A 22045-nucleotide genomic window follows, 5' to 3' on the forward strand; every position below is an offset into this window, starting at 1 on the left:
GCAGAAGAAAAGATACAATAAAAATGAATGGAAAGTGGCAAAACCAATATAGTATTGTAAAGTAAAATAAAGTAAAAATAAAAATTAAAAAAAAATTAAAAAAAAAAAGCTCCTGCCAAATGCAAAAAAAAAAAAAAAAAAAAAAGAATGGAAATCAATGGACTTGAAGATAGAAAATCAATAGAGAAAACCAATGAAACCAAAATCTGGTTCTTTGATAAGATCAATAAAATTCATAAGCTTCTTACCAGTCTAAGAAGACGACTCAAGATTACTATTATCAGAAATTAAACAGGAGGCAGCCTTAAAGATCCCAGAGACATTAAAAGGATAATAAATATTATGAACAACTCTGCCTACAAATCTGATAACCTAGATGAAACAGATCCATTCCTTGAAAGACACAATCTGCAATACTCACGCAAGAAGGAAGAGAAAATTCGAATAGGCCTTTATCCATTAAAGAAATTGAGTCAATAATTATTAACTCTAAATAATTATCAACCTTTCAAAATAGACAGCAGCAGACCCAGATGGGTTCACTGGTTGATTCTAGCTATAAATTTAATTTCTTCAGTAACTATGGAGCTATTCAGGTTAACTCTTAACTCACTTCACAAGTTTGTTGTTACTGAGGAATGGATCCTGTGGGCTTCACTGGGAGGTCTCACGTCATTACCAGAAAGTTGCTTGGGGCAGTGGCATGAGATTCGAGAGGAAAAAAAAGAAAAAGAGTGTCTCTCCTCTCTCTAGGCTTTAGGAGGTCCCTTTCCTGTTCCTCCAGCGGGAATCAGAAGGTTCCTCCTGGGCTTCTCTCTGTTCCTGCCAACACTAGTTCTTGGTTTCAGGCTGACTTGCGCTCAGACTAGAGGACACTGTAGGAAAAAATAATGGGTAGACTCACCACTGGTTCGGTGGTGCTCCAACTTGTCTTTTTTTTTTTTTTTCCAATGTTCCTACTAATATTGACTTTTCAGAGTCCTCAGATAGCTGTTCCATGTATTCTGTCCAGGTTTTACAGCTGTATTCAGTAGGAGAGACAGGGTGGAGTGCACTTACTCCATTTTACCCAGAACCAGAGCCTAAAGATTTCTTTAGACATATGAAATTGAAAGAATTAATCACCAGCAGATCTTCACTTCAAAAAAAAAATGTTAAAGGAAGTCTTTCAGACAGGAGAAAAATGATGCCAGATGGAAACATGGATGGACATAAAGAAAAGGAGAGCATCCGAAATGGTAAGTGTGTGGATAAACATGGAAAAGTATTTTTCTTCCTTTTTAAATCTTTTCAAAAGGGAACTGACTACTTAAAGCAGAAATAGTAACAATGTATTGCGGCAGTCATAACATGTAGAAGCAAAATATTTGCCCACAGAAGCACAAAGGTGAAGGGGGAAAATAGAAGCACAATATTGCAAGGTTCTCAGACTATATTTTTAAGTGTATAATGTTACTTGAGGGTAGATTAATAAGTTAAAGATGTACATGCTGTCATAAAACATCACTAAATAATAAAAAACTGAGAGTTATACCTAATAAACTAATGAATGAGATCAAATAAAATCATAAAAAATGTTCGATTAATTCAAAAGAAGGCTGAAAAAGAGGGAACAGGGGGCAAAGAACAAATGGGTCAAATACAAAACAAATATCAGGAGAGCAGATTTAAGTCCCACCATATCAATAATTATATAAAATGTAAATGGTTTGTAGGACGAGTGGCAAACTATGACCTCCAGGCCAAAGCTGGCCTGCAGCACGTTCTTACCTGGCCCTCAAGCTAAAAATGGTTTGTCCATTTACAAAGCATCGTGGACAAGAAAGCAAAGAAGAAAGAAAAAGGAAGCGAAGGAGTGTGTAGCAAAGGCCATATGCAGCCCACAAAGCCTAATTTATTTATTGCCAGTCCTTTACAGAAAATGCTCTTCAATGTTCTTTTCAACCCCAGTTAAAAGTTAGAAGGCAGAGGCAGAATTAAAAGGCGTCTTCCCCCCGGCAAGAGGCACTGTGGTCCCAAGGGGACCGGGGGCACCCTTGTTGCCTTCTCTCGACCTCCTTGCCGTTTGACACTGAAGGAAGAAGCTATCACGAATAGGGTGTTGCAGAGCAGAGAAACTAAAGCCCGGCTTTCTAATCAGGGACAAGGAAGAGGAGTAGTCACGAGCTGGAACGTGTTGGTGCGATTGCTGAGAAAAAGGAACTCAAGAAAACAATCTGGGGGAATTCCCGGGCAGTCCAGTGGTTAGGCTATGAGCTTCCACTGATGAGGGCCCAGGGTTCAATTCCTGGTCAGGGGACTAAGATCCCACTAGGGGTGTGGTGCGGCCAAAAAGAAGAAGAAAACAACTTGGTAAAGTTGTATGAACCCCTGGGCTCACGGCTGAGCTTTGTGTACGGATCTGGCCCTAGATAGCATAGGCTTTGAGGAATAAATCACGGGGGACAGACCACTGCCACTCACAGAAACCAACTGAGTATTATCCCAGCAACATGGGACTGTTTTAATATTTGAGTATTAATTAATGCAATCTAAAAAAGAAAGCACATATGATCATATCAATGTATGTATTTGACAAGATTCAATATCCATTCTGGATAAAGTGAAAGCGAAAGTGTGTCCAACTCTTTGCAACCCCATGGACTGTAGCCCACCAGACTCCTCCATCTATGGAATTTTCTAGGTAAGAGTACTGGAGTGCGTTACCATTTCCTTCTCCAGGGGGTCTTCCCAACCCGGGTATCAAACCCGGGTCTCCCACATTGCAGGCAGACACTTTACCATCTGAGCCACCAGGGAATCCCTATCCATTCTGGATAAATTCTCATCAAAGTAGGAGTAGCGGACTTGCCTGTGGTCCAGTGTTTAAGGCTCCACACTTCCAAAGCTGGGGAATCAGGTTTGATTGGGAAACTAAGATTCTCACATACTACAATGTGTGGCATGGCCAAAAAATTTAATTTAAAAAAAAATTTAAATATGTTCTTAAGTCTTTAAAAAAAAAAAAAAAGGTAGGAATAGAAAGGAACTTCCTCAACCTGATAAAGAGCATCTATAAATTACTCAACATTCAGAAAACGAAGATCATGGCATCCGGTCCCATCATTCCATGGGAAATAGATGGGGAAACAGTGGAAACAGTGTCAGACTTTATTTTTTTGGGCTCCAAAATCACTGCAGATGGTGACTGCAGCCATGAAATTAAAAGACACTTATTCCTTGGAAGAAAAGTTATGACCAACCTGGATAGCATATTCAAAAGCAGAGACATTACTTTGCCAACTAAGGTCTGTCTAGTCAAGGCTATGGCTTTTCCAGTGGTCATGTATGGATGTGAGAGTTGGACTGTGAAGAAAGCTGAGCGCCGAAGAATTGTTGCTTTTGAACTGTGGTGTTGGAGAAGACTCCTGAGAGTCCCTTGGACTGCAAGGAGATCCAACCACTCCATTCTGAAGGAGATCAACCCTGGGATTTCTTTGGAAGGGATGATGCTAAAGCTGAAGCTCCAGTACTTTGGCCACCTCATGCGAAGAGTTGACACATTGGAAAAGACTCTGATGGTGGGAGGGATTGGGGGCAGGAGGAGAAGGGGACGACCGAGGATGAGATGGCTGGATGGCATCACTGACTCGATGGACATGAGTCTGGCTGAACTCTGGGAGTTGGTGATGGACAGGGAGGCCTGGCGTGCTGCTATTCATGGGGTCGCAAAGAGTCGGACACGATTGAGCGACTGAACTGAACTGAACTGAAAATCATACTTGGGGCTTCCCTGGTGGCTCAGACAATAAAGAATCCGCCTGCAAAGCAGGAGACCTGGGTTCGATCCCTGGGTTGGGAAGATCCCATTGAGAAGGGAATGGCAAGACCCACTCTAGTATTCTTGCCTGGGAAATTCCACGGACAGAGGAGCCTGGCAAGCTACAGTCCGTGCAGTCACAAACAGTCGGACACGACTGATGAGCGACAGCAAAATTATACTTACTGGTAAAGGATTGAATACTTTCCCTAAATTCAAGAACAAGATAAGAATGTTTACTCTTACCACTTCTATTCAACATTGTGTTGGAAGACCAAGGCAAGATAATAAAAAAAGAAAAAAAATAAAATAAAGGGCACTTTGGGAAGGAAGAATTTAAACTGTCCCTATTTACGGAACACATGATTGTCTCCAAAGAAAATTCCAAGAAATCCACCCCTCAAAAGCTCCTAAAACTATAAATAAATTTATAAAGATGGAAACATATAATTTAAAGTCTATGCACTAGCAGCAAACCATTGGAAACTGAAATCTCAAAAACAGTACCAATTATAACAGGACCCAAACAAGAAACCCTATCTCTAATAAAGCTATAGTTTAAAAAGACATCATTGTTTGGAAAAGGAAAAGGTAGACCATAGAATGGAAGGAAATCTTCACAGTATCTATAGATGACAGTGGACTTCTACTCGGCTCAGTAAGAGAGAGAAAAACAATCTTTTAAAAAATGGGCAAAATGCTTGGATACCTCTCAAAAGAAGATGTATAAAAGGCAAATCAGCATATAAAAGATGCTCAACCTCATTAGTCATTCAGTTCAGTTCAGTTCAGTCACTCAGTCGTGTCCGACTCCTTTCATGGCTGCAGTCACCATCTGCAGTGATTCTGGAGCTCCAAAAATAAAGTCCGACACTGTTTCCCCATCTATTTCCCATGAAATGATGGGACCGGATGCCGTGATTTTGGTTTTCTGAATGTTGAGCTTTAAGCCAAATTCTTCACTCTCCTCTTTCACTTTCATCAAGAGGCTTTTTAGCTCCTCTTCACTTTCTTCCATAAGGGTGGTGTCATCTGCATATCTGAGGTTATTGATATTTCTCCCGGCAATCTTGATTCCAGCTTGCGCTTCATCCAGCCCAGCGTTTCTCATGATGTACTCTGCATAGAAGTTAAATAAGCAGGGTGACAATACCCAGCCTTGACGTACTCCTTTTCCTATTTGGAACCAGTCTGTTGTTCCATGTCCAGTTCTAACTGTTGCTTCCTGAGCTGCATACAGATTTCTCAAGAGGCAGGTCAGGTGGTCTGATATTCCCATCTCTTTCAGAATTTTCCAGTTTATTGTGATCCACACAGTCAAAGGCTTTGGCATAGTCAATAAAGCAGAGATAGATGTTTTTCTGGAACTCTCTTGCTTTTTCCATGATCCATCGGATATTGGCAATTTGATCTCTGGGAAGTCCATATTAAGACAAAAATGCATTAACCATTAAAACTGTTAATCTTTTGTAAACTGACCGCATCTACTATTAGCGCATATGGAGCAACGGGAACCATCACGCTGGCGGGAATGTAAATAGCACAGCCACACTGTAAAACACTTTGACTCTTTCTTTTCTTTTTTTCTTTTTATTAAGGATAAGTTGTTTATTTTTTGATGTGGATTTTTTAAAAGTCTTTATTGCATTTGTTGCAATATTGCTTCTGTCTTATGTTTTGGTTAACTCCCTGACCAGGGATTGAACCCACATCCCCTGCATTGGAAGGCAAAGTTTTAACCACTGGCTCACACAGGAAGTCCATGACTATTTCTTACTAAATTAAACAAATAGTCAACAAGTTTCATTCCTGGGCAGGTATCCAAGAGAAAAGAAAGCATATATTTGAACACAGCCTTATAGATAAACGTATACAGTAAATTTATTATAAAAGCTTGAAACCACAAAGAACCTAAACATCCATTTAAAAATGAATGAACTAAGAATTATGACGTATCTTTACAGTGGAATACTACCCACCAGTAAAAAGGAAGAAATTCCTGATTTATGCAATGATACGCATGACTCTCAAGCACACCACGCTACTGGAAGAGTCACGTCAGTGTGGCAGAGCAAGGAACTCCAAAATTCCAGCCCCAATAAAAGCAGTAAAATAAGGCAAAAATGTCAGAATCGCTTTTATGCAATTGTGGAAATTAAACAAAGGAGCACTTATTCAAGAAACCTGGGAGCACTTATTAAAGAAAAACAGCTGAATTTCAGCAAGACAGTAAGCTTTGTGGTGTATAATCTTAGCCCAGTCTCATCTACTCTCCAGCTCAGTGGTAGTTTTGAAAATAATAACCCATATTGATGGTGGTGGAGGGAGCAGAACAGACCTCATTCACACACACACAAAAAAGTAATTATTTGTTTTGACCAATCTTGTGGTTCCCTGTAAGATCAACTCAGAAGGCGTGTCTTCATTTTGCCTAACAAAGAACTGGCCCAGGGGTAGAGAGCTGGGGTGTGGGTGGGGGGTGTTTATTAAAAACATTTATAGGCAAATGTTTTAGTCACTGCTGCCTGAGGCACTGGATAAAAGTTGAGGCAAACAATAGCCTAACCAAAAGTCTATTTTTTTTTTTTTTCTTCTTAGGAAAGGCTGGGGAATGAGATGTCTACATGGATTTGAAAGTTCTGATCTGTTTCTGGGGATCGAGCAGGTAATGTACATACCAGGGAGGATGCATACCAAAGATAGACTTGAAAAGAAATAATTACAAATCTATTAATATGTTGATGGACACACAATGGATAAAAACGCAGTCTGAACAAGAACCACATAAGTGGAGGGTAATGAAGCTAGATAGGAGCAAAAATTTTGTATACTATTGAAATTAAGTTAGCATTAATGGAAACTAGGTTATTACAAATTAAAATGTTCATTTTAATCTCCATGGCAACCCCAAATAACTGAAATAATATGTATTTAAAGGAACAACAAGAAATTAAAGTGATACACAGGACACTCCATAAACACAAAGGAAGGTAGGAATGGAGGAACCCAGGGACAAAAAGACATAAAGAAAACAAATAGCAAAACAGCAGAAGCAAGACCTTCCTTATCAATAAATACATTAAGCTAAATGGATTATACTCTCCTATTAAGAGACATAAGATTGGCAGAATAGATATAAAAATAAATACATAGCTTTAAAGAGCATGGAAAAGGATATTCCATGCAAACAGTAACCAAAAGGGAGATGGAGTTCCTACACTAAATTCAGACAAAATAGACTTTAAGAGAAAAAAAAAAAATTGTTCAGACTTCCCTGGTGGTCCAGTGACTAAGATTCTGTGCTCCCCATGTAAGGGCCCAGGGTTTGACCCCTGGTCAGGACCCTGAGCAGCCAAATAAATAAATAAATAAATACTTTTTAAGAGAAAAAAATGTTACTAAAGACATAGAAGGACATTACAGAATGATGAACAGGTTGATGCATTAAAAAGCTATAATAATTATTAGTATATATACCTAAAAACAGAGCCCCACACAAAGCAAAGCAAAAATGGAAAGAACTGATGGAAAAAATAAGCAGCCCAACTATGATATTTAGGTATTTCTTTCTTTCTTGTTTTCCCTTTTTTTTTTTTTGCCACACATCTTTCAGGATCTTAGTTCCCTGATCAGGGATTGAACCCAGGCCTTGGCAGTTGCCAGGGAATTCCCTCATTAGATATCTCAATATTCCACTTTTAATCATGGAGAGGACACTAGACAGAAGGTCATCAGGATACAGAATATACACCAACTAGATCTAATGGACATCCATAGAACATCTACCTAACAGCAGCAAGATACAGATTCTTCTCAAGAGCACATGGAGTGCTCTCCAGGATAATTGGTATGTTAGACCATAAATACATTTTAATAGACTGAAATAATGCAAGTAGGTTTTCCGACCATAATGGGATGAAATTAGAAGTTCATAACATTTGGAAAATTGACAAATACACAGAAATTCAACAACACACTCTTAAATAAAGCAGATCAAAGGAGAAATCACAAAGAGAGCTAGACAATGTTGTGAGATTAATGAAAACGAAAACAACGTGCCAAAACTTTGGAGATGGAGCGAAAGGAGCATTATAAATGAGGGAAACTGATAGCTACACACGCCCAAATTAAAAAGGAGAAAAGATCCCAAATCAACAGTATTCTACATAAAGAAGCGGGTGGAGGGCACTTTCCTGGCAGTCCAGTGGTTAAGACTCCAAGCTTCCACTGGAGGGGGGTGTGGGTAGGATCCCTTGTTGGGGAGCTAAGATCTGGCATGCCACGCAGCCCAACCCAAAAAGGAAAAAAGAAACTAGAGGGAGAAAGAGCAAACTAAACCCAAAGGATTCAGAAGGAAGGAAATAAATATTAGCATGGAAATACATGAAACAGAAGCAAGAAAATCAATAGAGAAAATGAACAAAGCCCAAAATTGGTCATTTGAAATGATCAACAAAATTGACAAACCTTTAGCCAGAAAGATGAAGGAAAAAAGGAAGACGATTCAAATTATTGAACTCAGGAATAAAAGAAGAGACACTAATACAGATCTTACAAAAATAAAGAGGATTATAAGAAAATACTTGGAGAAGGTAATGGCACCCCACTCCAGTACTCTTGCCTGGAAAATCCCATGGATGGAGGAGCCCGGTAGGCTGCAGTCCATGGGGTCGCAAATAGTCGGACACGACTGAGCGACTTTATTTTCACTTTTCACTTTCATACTTTGGAGAAGGAAATGGCAACCCACTCCAGTGTTCTTGCCTGGAGAATCCCAGGGACGTCGGAGCCTGGTCCCTGGGACCAGGCCTCTATGGGGTCCCACAGAGTCGGACAAGACTGAAGCGACTTAGCAGCAGCATAAGAAAATACTATGACAACAAATTAGATAACCTAGATGAAACGGAAAAGTTCCTAGAAATGCACAAACTCCCAAGAGAGACTGAAAAAGATAAAGCAAATCTGAAAAAACATGGAACAAGAAACTGAGTTAGTAATCAAAACACTTTCAACACAGAAAAGGCCAGGACGAGATGGTTACATTGTTTAATTTCACCAAATGTTTAAAAAGAATTAGCGTCAATCTCTCACAAAGTTTTCCCATAAAAGAGGAGAGGAGAACATTTCCTAAGCCATTCTGTGAGGCCAGTATTTTGCAGATACCAAAGCCAGACCAAACTCTCACAAGGAAAGAAAATTATAGACCAGTATTCCTTATGAAAATAGAAGGAAAATCCTCAATAAAATATTAGAAAACTGAATTTAGCAGCATACAAAAATGATTATATGCAGTGATCAGGTGGGATTTATCCCAGGAGTGCAAACTTAGTTCAGTACACAAAAACCAACCTGTGAAATATTCCATATTAACAAAATAAAGGGGAAAGCACAAACTAATCTCAATAAATGTAAAAAAAAAAAAAAATCCAACACCCCTTCCTCATAAAAACATTCAACCAACTAGAAATAGAACTGAATTTCCTCAATCTGATGAAAGCCATCTATGAGAAACCCAGAGGCAACATAATATTTCATTGTGAAAGACTAAAATTTTTTCTTTCCTAAGATCAGCAACAAGACAGGAGTATCTGTTCTTACCACTTCTGTTTAACATTGCATTAGAGGTCCTAGCCAGGACAGCAAGGCAAGAAAAAGATGCACAGGCTTCCGGATTAGAAAAGAAGTAAAGAAAAAGAAAAGAAGCAAAACCACATCTGTTTACAGATGACATGACCTCATTCACAGAATGGATGAGAACTTATTTCTTCAGTGTGGATGAACCTTGAAAATGCTATGCTAATTGAAATGAGCTAGACACAAGAGACCACATACTGTATGATTCTGTTAATATGAAATACCCAAAATAGTCAAATCCATGGGGACCAATAGTAGATTAATGGTTGCCAGAGGCTGGAAAATGGGAGAATGTGGAATGACAGTTTAATGGGTATTGAGTTTCCTTTTGGACTGATGAAAATGAAATTAGACAGTGGTGGCCATTGCACAATACTGCGAATGTACTAAACGCCACTGAATTTTAAAATGGTTAAGATGGTAGATTGTACGTTCTGTGTATTTTATCACATTAAAAAAGTTAGCAAGGGAGTTCCCTGGTGGTCCAGTAGCTAAGACTCGACACTCCCAATACAGGGGCTGGGCTTTGATCCCTGGTCAGGGAACTAGATCCCACCTGCTGCAACAAAGATGGAAGACTTTGTGTGCCACAACTAAGACCCAGCACAACGAAGTTAAAAAAAAAAAAAATTAAGTGACCCGTAAGAAAAGAAATCACAGTAAAAAAGTGAGACTGAAAAAGTTGGCTTAAAATTCAACATTCAGAAAACAAAGATCATGGCATCCGGTCCCATCACTTCATGGCAAATAGATGGGGAAACAATGGAAACAGTGTCAAAACTTTATTTTGGGGGGTTCCAAAATCACGGCAGATGGTGACTGCAGCCATGAAATTAAAAGACGCTTGCTCCTGGGAAGGAAAGTTATGACCAACCTAGACAGCATATTAAAAAGCAGAGACATTACCTTGCCAACAAAGGTCGGTCTAGTCAAAGCTGTGGTTTTTCCAGTAGTCATGTATGGATATGAGAGTTGGACTACAGAGAAAGCTGAGCGCCAAAGAATTGATGCTTTTGAACTGTGGTGTTGGAGAAGACTCTCGAGAGTCCGTTGGACTGCAAGGAGATCCAACCAGTCCATCCTAAAGGAAATCAGTCCTGAATATTCACTGGAAGGACTGACGCTGAAGCTGAAACTCCAGTACTTTGGCTACCTGATGCGAGGAACTGACTCACTGGAAAAGACTGTGATGCTGGGAAAGACTGAAGGCAAGAGGAGAAGGGGACGACAGAGAATGAGATGGTTGGATGATGGCATCACTGACTCGACAGGCATGAGTTTGACTGAGCTCTGGGAGTTGGTGATGGACAGGGAAGCCTGGCATGCTGCAGTCCATGGGGGTCGCAAGGAGTCCGACACGACTGAGAGACTGAACTAAACAACTGAGCTGAAGAAAAGAAATAGACAAGTTATAGACTTGAAAAAAAAATACTTGCAAGACAGAGATCTGACAAGCAGCTTGTATCCAGAATATATAAATAACTCCAAACAAATCAAAAAATTAAAACTCAGTTTAAAAAACAGGCAAAATATACCTAAACCTTAGACACTTCTTAAGTGAAGTTTTATAAATGGTAACAAGTTGAACGTAATTGTCTGCAGGAAAATGCATTAAAATCAAGAGATACCACTATATCTCTATTAGAATGACCAAACTGAAAAAGAATATGTGAATATATGTATACATATCCTTATGTGTGGGTATATGTGTGTGTGTGTGTGTGTGTGTGTGTACACACACACATATAGCCCCCTGGTGGCTCAGATGGTAAAGCATCTGCCTGCAATGTGGGAGACCCAAGTTTGATCCCTGCGTTGGGAAGATCCTCGGAGAAGGAAATGGCAACCCAATCCAGTACTCTTGCCTGGAAAATCCCATGGACGGAGGAGCCTGGTAGGCTGCAGTCCATGTGGTAGCAAAGAGTCCGACATGACTGAGCAACTTCACTTTCTTTCTTTCTGTACACACACACACACACACACACACGCACACACACAGACACACACACTATATGCTTCCACTTCTAAAGGATGAAATTTAAACCCTGACAGTACCACTCTTCTTTATTGTTAGGGAGAACATGAAAAATAGGAAAACTGTGAAGAAAGTTCTGACCATTTATTGTTTGGTTGAACATATGCTTTTCTCATCGCCCAGCCAATTCTGTTTCTAGTTGCTCTAGAGAATATTCTAAAATGACAGAAATTGTCTCTACTTTGACTGATGTTATGTACTGAATGTTTATGTCTCTCCAAACTTCATTTGTTGAAGCCATACCCCCCAAGGTGCTGGCATTTAGAGATGAGGCTTTGGGGAGGTAATTAGAAGAGGTCATGATGGTGGGGCCACCAGAATGGGATTAGCAACCTTATAAGAAGAACAAGACCGGAGTGCTCTCTCTGCCTAATGAGGACACAGCAAGAAGATGGCCATCTGCACACCAGGAAGATAAACCTCCTTAAGAACCAAATCCACTGGCACTCTGATCTTGGACTTCCAGCCTCCAGACCATGAGAAATAAATGCCTAATATGTAAGCCACCCCAGCTATGGTATGGCTTATCAAGACAGTTGGCCTGTGAGTCATACAAGTGTATGTATTTGTTAAAGCTCATCAAATCACAAGCTTAAGATGTGTGCATTTTCTGTATTGAATTTTATTTTAAGGAAATGTAAAGGCATATTGAACACCAATTAATAGGTTTTCCTGTTAAGGGGGTATGGGTTAGAAATCTAAAACGATTTCTATGAGCAAATAAATACAAAATAGGAGGCAGTATTTCTTCATTGTTGGAGGGGAGCGCACATACATGGAAAGGAGAAGTCTAGAAGTTTGGTTTAACCAAACTAGGCTGCTGGACAGGAACGGAGTGCATCAGTATGAACTCACAGTTTTTAATGTGTGTATCTGTGTTTGCGTATTTATCTGTGTGTATGTGTCTCTGTAGCTGGAGATTACATGATAAGCAAAAGGGGTAAAATAAAGCAATGACTCCAGGTTAAGAAAAAATATATCTTGCAGAGGAGTTTCTTGTACTTCTTTCAGCTTTTCCGTAAGTTTTAAATTATTTCTAAGTAAAAAGTCTCAAAAACCAATAAAGAAAACGGGCGAGAGTAGCCTATAGGGATGCAGAGAGTGCAGATGCTTTGGAGAACACCGCCACCACCACCCAAGGATGCTCGGGAAGGGAAATCCACTTCAGACGTGAAGCTCTGTGAGCATCCACACGCTCACTGCATCATCCCTTCCAGAATCAAGAAGAAATGCCACGTGGATTTTCCCACTTGGAAGAGGCAGCGGCAGCGGCGGCCTGACAGAAAGAAAAGAGGGCAGGCCGGGAGCCAGGGTACCTGGACCCGTGTTCCAGCTCGCCGTGGCCTCAGAGGATGGCCCCAGTCCCCTGGACCTCACCGCCCTGTCCACACCGCGAGGTGGCCAGACTATCCAGTCACTCTGTTTTCACCACTCTGGTTGGTCCCAAAGCCAGAGTGGCGCGCGCCAGCAGCTCAAAGACCCGCTGCAGCCCCCATGGGGGTTTCGACTTTCCAAGAATGAGTCTCTCCTCTTGCACAGGCCGCCTCTTGGAACGCCAGGCCCTTAGCAATTTCCCTGCCTTGTCCTGAGGCCAGCCTCGAGCTCGTGATGTGATTTTCCAGGCCAAAGCATCTCCTTACCCTCAGAGCCTCCAGCTCCAACTCACCCCTGTCGCAGTCTCAGGACGGCCTGCCCTAGCTCAACAAACATGCGGCTGTGGGGCTTTCTGACCTCCAGGCTGCTGGCCACAGAGAAATGAGTGACCCCAAGGCCCAGGACTCATCAGGCTACATGATTGGGGAACAGGATTCACCTGCTGGCCTCGTCTGCTCACACCCAGGAGGCCCACAGGCTCGCTTTGCAGGCTCCAGCCTTCCCAGGCCAGAGAGAACATTCCTTTTGCTCATTGAACACATTTTTATGGGGTGTTCTGGGTTGGGTGAGCACACACAGACCCAGAGAGCTTACATTCCAAACAGGCAGGAAAGTACACTTGGGCGTGGGGAGAGGTGGTCTGCAGCAGGGGAGGTAGGAGCTACTCATGTTTTCCTAGGCCGAATAGGAAAAAGGAGTTTTGGTCCCTGAGAACAGGAAATGCAAAGGCCCTGAGGCCATGTCAAGCTCAAAGGATGGAAAGAGGTCAGTTAGCAGGGGTTAGCAGGGGCTGGATGTGCAAAAGGTCAGATGCGCTTGTCACTCAAGGGGTGACGTGAGTATACATTTGCATTTGCCAAGGTCCCCTGACTACAGAGCGGAGGGGGTACAGAGGAGAGAGGGTGCCTCCCCACCTTAGGAGCTAGTATAGATAAGCAGGTGATGGAAGTGGGAGCTCAGACAGGTGAGTTCTCCCCATAGCAGCAACAGAAGGTGGCATCTGCAGGTGGTTCCATTAGGCTCTCACCTGCCTGGGGACACTCTGGGGACCATTTGGGCCATAGTAGCCTCTACTCCTCTATAGGGGCCCAGCCAGCCCACAGGAGAGGCTTATGCCTCAGTCTCCTTGCCAAGCACTCCTGATTGGTGACCTGTCCCAATAACACCCTTAAAAACAACAACGAAAAGGCTTTATTAAGGTATAATTCACATACCCGGCAACTCGCCCATTCAGAGTGTACCATTTGATGGATTTTAGTATACTGACAGATAAGTGTAACCACTTTAGGATCTTTTCATCACCTCTAAAAGAAACCCCGTATCCTTTAGCCATCATCCCCAGCCTCCCTCCCAGTCCCCCACCAGCCCTGGGCAACGACTAATCTACTTTCTTTTAACTCTTTTTTTTTTTTTTTTTAGTATAAGTGCTTTAAAACGTCGTGTTACTTTCTACTGTTAATGGACTTTCTGTCCCTGTAGGAATGGCATGCTCTTTGCCCCCTGCATCTGGGGACTGACTCCTACCCTAGTGCCCCAGGTACTGGCCAACTCTATCATGTTGACCAGTAGGGTCAGAGTTCAAGGGCCACCATCGAGTCTTCCCTGGCCTTGGATGCTAGCTATGACCCCCTGCCTGACTCTGGAACAGCCCTTGCAGCTGGCAGCTTCTCCTGCCAGCTCCGCTTAGCTCCTCCTTTGCAGCCCGACACGGGTAGTGTCTGCTCTTCTACCTGCCCCATAAGCCAGTGTCTCAGGAGCAGTGTCTCCAAACCCCAAGGCCAGACCCCAGGGCCTTCCATGTAGGGCCTGCTTCTGCCCTGTCTCAGATCCCAGACAGGCTCCAGCTACCTAGCCAAAGCCTGTCCCTCTTCTCTCCATCTCTCCAGGGTAGGCCCTCTGTTTTCCCCATTCCCCTTCCTAGGATCCACCCTGACCTTCCTAGAGGCCTTGGGAAGCAGAGCATCCCTATCTCAGAAACACAAGGGGAGGCCAGGTGGCCACCCAACAGGTGGGAAGGATGTCCATGGTTGTCAACCCAGACTTTCCTCCTTTTCTTTCATGTCAGTTGCTCAGTGATGTCCAACTCTTTATGGCCCCATGGACTGTAGCCCACCAGGCTCCTCTGTCCATGGGATCCTCCAGGCAAGAAAACTGGAGTGGGTAGCCATTCCTTTCTTCAGGGGATCTTCCTAGCCCAAAGGGGTCAACCCTGGGTCTCCCGTATTACATGCAGATTCTTGCAGTAGTTGAAACTTTTTCCCATGGAGAAGTCATTTCATCTGGTTTGGAGGGGCTGATCCTTCCCAAACCTCCCTCCTAGAAGTAGTCTTGTGGCTCAGGCCTGAGTGAAATACATAGAGAAAGGGAGGGAGAGAGAGATTTGGGAGTGGATGACACCGGCTGGATGACATGTCCCCTGAACGACCAGGTCAGGGATGGACATGTGACCCCAGCAGGATAACTGGTCTTCTCTGAGATCTGATATTTGGCAGCTGCGAGGAAGACTGTCCTTCTTCCTTGTGTACTGAGAAATTGAAGGATAGTGCTTGGGGCTGTCAGACGCCAGCCTTTCCGAGGGAGACCAGCACATGAGGGGAGCCACAGTCAAAAGTTGGAGAGAGAGAAACCTGGTCGTGTAATTTCCACTCCAACACCTGGCCACGCCCTTAGACTTCCCAGCGACCAGGGTCAAAGACTTCATTTCCTGCTGAAGTCATTTGAGTAGAGTTGTTTCCCAGGGGGCTCAGTGGTAAAGAACCCGTCTGCCAATGCAGATGTGAGTTCAGTCCCTGGGTTGGGAAGATCCCCTGGAGAAGGGAAAGGCAACCTACTCCAGTATTCTTGCCTGGAAAATCCTATGGACAGAGGAGCCTGGAGGGCTACAGTCCATGGAGTTGCAAAGAGTCGACACAGCTTAGCAGCTAAACAACAACAAGAAATCACTTGTGACCGATGCTTGCTGGCATCCATGGGAAACTGGGTCAGGTGGACTGTAAGTCTCCTCCCAGGGACTTCCAGGGGATCCAAAGGCCAAGTCTCCAAATTCTCAATGCAGAGGGTAACCCACGTTTGATTCCTGGTCAGGGAAGTAGATCCAGCAAGCCACAACGAAGAGCGAAGATCTCACGTGTCATAACTAAGACCCAGCGTGGCCAAATAAACCTTTTTTTTTAAGGTCCCTCCCAGCCAGGAACTTGGACAGTCAGTGTTGCCCAGAGCCCACCCTCCGCTCTCCTCTTCTGGCTCTGCCGTCTCCAGGGCCAACCCATCCATGCCAGCTTTGATGATGGTCAACTTGCTGTGGACTCGGGGAGCAGACGGTATGATTCATCTTCCCCAATGCGGAACCCTGGGACGACTCTGCGTACCTGGACTTGGTAGGCTCTCCTGTTCAACAACTGGCTCTTGGCCCCTTTTTGGAGGACAGCCCTTGGCCTGCTGGAGGCTTCCCTGCACTTGCAGAGAGTTAGACGCCAAGCAACCTTCCCATCCCTCGCTACCACAATCCCTAACCGCTGGCTGACACCAGCAGAAACCATCACTCTCAGAAACAAACACTTTTGATGCCAGCCTCAGGCCAAGAAGCCTAAGTACACTCCCGAGTCCCCTCAGGAGCGGGGTGCTGGGCCTCTGCCTGAGACCACACTTTTTTATTGCTTGATTCCTTCTCCTGTGTTGTCCTACATCCCCCACCACCCCTTCCCAGGCTCCTCTGGGAGCACCTCCTTAATAAGTCATTCACACAGAAATCTGCATCTCAGGGTCTGCTTCTAAGAAACCCAACCTCAAACAGCTCCCAAGCCTGAAACTCCAGATCTAGATGTTTACTGCAAACCTCAGTCGGTTTATCCAAACTCCTCTGGGCATGTCCAGCTGGCCAGTCCCCCAAACTCCATAAACCCCATCCTTTTTGATCCCTCACCTACTCCTATTTGCTACCTACTCTGTCTCCGGCTCCCAAAGTGGGAGGGTCATCATCAAGCCTCATCCCCACTCTCCATCTATGATATCCAGTCAGTTCCCCTCCATTCTGTCAATCTTCTTCACCACAGTTCAAGTTCAAATATCTGGACTTGATATCTGTGATAGCCCCCCTCCCTCCATGGCTCCCCATGATTAAAGATAACAACTTCTGGCCATGGTGTCTGAGACCCTCCAGGTCTCCCTGATGTCTGCTGCTCTGAACCCTGCCTCTGGCTGGGTACAGGGAACACAGAGGGGATGGAGCTGGGTCCAGCCCAGGCATGACCCTGGGAAGACATCCTCCCCCGGCCTAGCCCTCTCTTCGGCTCCCCACCGCAGCCGGCAGCCTCTCTCCTTCATTTAGGAAAAAAGAATTTTCATAATTCAATTATTCAGAATTTTCTGGCACCCTGTTTCACAAGCCGATCTCTGTGGCTCTGTTTACCACTGTGTGTTTGTATTTTGACGGTTTCTAGCTGGGCTTTGGGCAACTCAACATTTCAACCATCAGATGTGTCCTCTTGTGTCCTCTGGTTGTGTCTCCTTGGACCTCTTCTTAGAGCCTTCATGTCTGGCAATGGGCTTCCTGGGTAACATCGTCAAACAACCATCTGGATGTCTTTAGACAGGGACCAGGGCCGGAAATCAATCCACGGGGTTGCCACTGCCGCCTCCCCCAGCCAGCACTCCTGTGGGCCATCTGAGTCACGGCAGGCCAGCGTTCCTGGCTTGTTCCCACCCGGACACATGGGCCTCCCCATGTGGGGTCCAGAAGGACCACTCACCGGGCACCTGCCTGGTACCACATCCTCCCGGCTCCATCACCCTGGCTCAGGTCTTTCTCACAGGAAACGTACATCAAACTAGAAACAGAAAGAAGCAACGTGACCAAGTGCTTTTTATAGTCCACAAAGTGCTTTCGCATGTCTGCAGCCCATCATGCCTGTAAGAAGTCCAGGAGGTAGGCGTGATTATAACCATCTCCACTCAGAAATGAGGAACTTGGGGGCTTGCAGAGAGGCTGCAGGCTGCTTCCCCATCTCAGCTAGACAGCAGTGGGGGTGCAGGAACTCCAACTCAACCTTTGGCCTCCAAGTGCTATGCTTTTTTCTGAAATAAACAGATAGATAAATACAACCAGGTGTGCCTAGTGAGTGCTGAATTGCAGACTGCAGTACCGACCTGGCATCCTTGGGGTTACTGTGGTCCAGGGAGGTTTCCTAGGAGGGTGGCCCAGAGTGGGACCACACATTGGCAAGGAACTGGAGGAGCAGAGGGGTGGCTCAGACCTGGAGACAGGCAAGCGTGATGGCGATGACTCACACGTGTGCCTTCCCGCATCTCCTATGGAGGGGCTTCCGCCCCCCTCACACAGGTCACTTTCATTCTCTCCATTTGCCCTTCTGGGAAACCGAGGCTCAGAGATGCAAGGACGTGGGTCAGGTCACCCAGGCCGTGGAGGGGAAGAGCCAGGCCAGGAATCCAGCAAGTGGGAAGAAGCTGGGCCCTTTCGGTCTGGCCTGGGTGCCAGTCAGACCTCTACGGAGGGGACGGGGCACAAGAAGGAGAGGTGGGGCCCCGGGACTGGGCCGAAGCCTGCAGAGCAGGGACCTTACTGACGAGGGGCAGCAGGCAGGCGGCAGCACTGCCGAGTGGGCATGTGGCTTCGGCTCAATTCCAACACTGGCTTTGCCACACCCTCTCTGAAGCCTTTCTGGTGAGCCAGCAGGATGAACAGATAGACAGGGAGTTCAGCTTTGGAGAGATGGCCTAAGCTGGCTCCCATCCTTCCAAGAGGAAGTGGCGGCTCTGCTCACCACAGGGAGTGGGGTCCCAAGCCCCTCAGCCATTCGGTCCTGCTTCATTCTGCATTAATTTTTTGGCCTCTGAAACTGTTGGGGGAGGGGCGGAGAAGGAAGGTTTGTTTCCAATTGGTTTCAGAAGGCTGGAGTGAGACCTCTGTTTTCCCGAGGCACAACAGAGATGGTCTGCATTAGGGCAAGGAGCGTGAAATCCTCTCTAAGAGGTTCCGTGTGTCACCGGATGGAGCTGGGCCTCACCAGCACCATCTCATTCAGGTCGTTTCCCCGGACCAGAATGGAGAACTCCATCCTGCCAAGCGACCCCGGCCCCAAAGGGGCAGCACGATGGCCCAGGACAGACCACAGGGACGCCTGCTGCCAATCCCACAGAGCTTGACATTTTTGGAGCCAGCTGGAACTAGCCTGGGCTTGTCACTTTGACCCTTCCTCCCCCAGGGAGCCTGCCCTGATTGCCGCCACCCACAGGATCTCACAGTATGGCACGCACTGGCCCTGGTTTGGGGAAGCATCATTGCCATTTATGCCTGGTCAGACACTTCACTCGGAGAAGGCAATGGCAACCCACTCCAGTACTCTGGCCTGGAAAATCCCATGGATGGAGGAGCCTGGTAGGCTGCAGTCCATGGGGTCGCTAGGAGTCTGACACGACTGAGCGACTTGACTTTTCATTTTCATTTATTGGAGAAGGAAATGGCAACCCACTCCAGTGTTCTTGCCTGGAGAATCCGAGGGACGGGGGAGCCTGGTGGGCTGCCGTCTATGGGGTCGCACAGAGTTGGACATGACTGAAGCGACTTAGCAGCAGCAGCAGCAGACACTTCACTGTAGCTGCCATAGTGTAGAATTTTATAACTGTCTTCCATTATGTTTTCTTATCATGTGTCATTAACTCTTTCAATTACCCATCCAACACACACTCATCAGATGGTTATTTGGGGCTAGCCACGGGGGTCTGGTGCAGAAGGGAATGGCTACCCATTCCAGTATTCTTGCCTGGAAAATCCCATGGACAGAGGAGCCTGGCAGGCAACAGTCCGTGGGGTCACAAAGAGTCAGACACGACTGAGCGACTAAACCACCAACACCAGGAGGGTCTGGGGTGTTAGGAACAAAGACATGGTTTAGGCTTAGGCTTGCCCTCAAGTTGCTCACCGGCTGATGAGAAGGCCAGACAGCTAAAGAGATGTTTAAACTTAAAAGGTGCAAGTGCTGGGACTTCCCTGGTGGTCTAGCGGCTAAGACTCTGAGCTCCCAATGCAGGGGGCCCAAGGTTCGATCCCTGGCCAGGGAACTAGAGCCTACATGCTGTAACTAGGAGTTCACATGTGGCAACTAAAGATCCCACGTGCAACTGAAGATAGAAGATCCCACGTGCTGCAACTAACACCTGGTGCAGCCAAATAAATAAATAAAAATAATTTTTTTAAAGCTCAAAAAATAAAATGTGCAAGTGTTGATGCAACAGAAAAAAAGGATCTGGGCGTTGGGGGAGGTTTCCCAGAAGAGATGATTTTTGAGGTGGGTTGGAAGGAGTAAGAGCTCCCCAGCATAGACAGAGAGGAGCAAAATGATGGAGGGAGGGTGTGGAAGGGTGGGCTGGAATAAGTATAGTAATAATGACATGAATATCTGAGTATCTACTAGGTGTCAGGTCCTGTCCTCAATGCTTCATTTGTACTAAATGTATTTAATGATCATGAATATCAGATAAAGTAGGTAGATGGGTGCTAATTATTATTATCACCATGTTATGGATGAGGAGATAGAGGAACAGAGAGGTTAAGTAACTTGCCTAAGGTCACACAGCTAGCAAGTGATGGAGCTAGATGTTGACCTCAGGGGAGGCTGGCTCCAGAGACCTGCTCTTAACTGTGATCAGGTACTGTCTCACTGAGATGTACCGCTGTGGTTCTTCCAGAGGGTTGTGGACATACTGTGCCATGTTCAGTCACTCAGTCATGTCTGACTCTGTGACCCCATAGACTGTAGCCTGCCAGGCTCCTCGGTCTATGGGATTTTTCAGGCAAGGATACTGGAGTGGATTGCCATTTCCTCCTCCAGGGGATCCTCCCCACCCAAAGATCAAACTTGTCTCTTGCATCTCCAGCACTGGCAGGTGAATTATTTACCACTGAGCCACCTGGACACATTAAAGCACAAATAAATTAGCTTTCCAGTCTCAAATGATCAATACCATCTCCCTCCCCCCCCCCCCCACACACACGTCATGCCAATCTTCACTCACTGTCTCCTTATGAATCTCCTTTCCCCAACAAGGGCACAAGTCCATCATAACAATGTCTCTCTCTCAAGGTACCCACCTCCCCAGCCCTGCCTTTGTGACCCATCTAGAGGTGAACCTAGCCTTGCAGTACTTGCCGGAGGAAAAGGTTGACTAAGGCCTCCCCACAAGTCACCTGAGCTGCCAAACACCCAGAGGCCAGCCAAGCAGTGAGCCTGAGTGTGAAATTTTCCAACCCACCACCCCCGCTGGCTTAGCCCTGAGTCCGGCTGCCCCAGGGAAGATGAGCTCACACAGGGTCTACCCGGCACCTCACCGACTCTGAACTGCAACCAGTGCTGGGGTCCCTTCCAAATCTCTTAACTCAAAAAACCTGTCTGTGAGCCCCAACCACGAAGCGTGTCCGCCACGCACGATCGGTGCTAAGGAATGGCGCCTGGGGCTGGCTCGGCTGCAGCCCAGGCCCTGAAGCAGGGCCCAGGAGTGTGGCCTCGCAGCTGAGGCAGACACAGCCAGGGCCAGCCATGGGGACCATGGAGGGAGCCTCAGGCCAAGGCTAGGGGATGGAAGCCCAGCAACAATACTGAAAGGAGATGCTCGGGTTCAGGCCTGAACTGGGGCAGTGGCCATGAGGCTAGAGAGGAGCGGGGTGCCTCCCCGCCAAAGACACTGGAAAGACCTTGTGGATGGTGCTAGGGTTCTCCAGCCTGGTTGCTGGGGAAAAGGAAAGGGACAGACTGAAGGGAGTGGGGACTCAGGCTTGTGCAGCTAAAGGAAAAAAGGAGCAGTTCTTGAGGTGTGTACCAGAGAGGAGAGAGAATGAGCTGAGGGGTACCAGAGAGGAGAGCGAGCGAGCTGAGGGGCGGCGGAAAGGGAAACTGGGAAAGCGTGTTGTGAGGGGTCTGGGGCCCCCCAAGCAGAGATGCCCAACAAGCAGTTGCCCACTGGCCCACTTTTAGAAGGGAAGACAGAGATGAAGGTCAAGTCTTGGATTCCGTATTCATTGAGAGTCAGGCTTTGGAAGAAAATGAGAGAGCCAAGGTGAACAGCCAAACCCAATGGAAAAAGGGGTCCAGAAGGGTTTTGGAGAGGACGTGTTCCAGCTGGGGATTAGGAAGAGTTAAAGGACTAACAAATGAAAGTCAAGTGGGATGGAGAGAAGCCAGCAGAGAAAA

The 22045-nt window shown here is 45.6% G+C and overlaps 1 long non-coding RNA gene across 1 annotated transcript; it reads left to right on the forward strand.

Moving 5' to 3' along the window:
- Positions 1–1014: 1014 nt before the first annotated feature.
- On the forward strand, positions 1015–17942 carry LOC121817875 (uncharacterized). Its single transcript, XR_006057967.1, has 3 exons — positions 1015–1238; positions 6398–6464; positions 16018–17942. It is a non-coding gene; the product is annotated as an uncharacterized LOC121817875 (long non-coding RNA).
- Positions 17943–22045: the final 4103 nt, after the last annotated feature.

Source organism: Ovis aries, chromosome 24 (assembly GCF_016772045.2).
Source record: "Ovis aries strain OAR_USU_Benz2616 breed Rambouillet chromosome 24, ARS-UI_Ramb_v3.0, whole genome shotgun sequence".
In the NCBI taxonomy this organism is placed as follows: domain Eukaryota; kingdom Metazoa; phylum Chordata; class Mammalia; order Artiodactyla; family Bovidae; genus Ovis; species Ovis aries.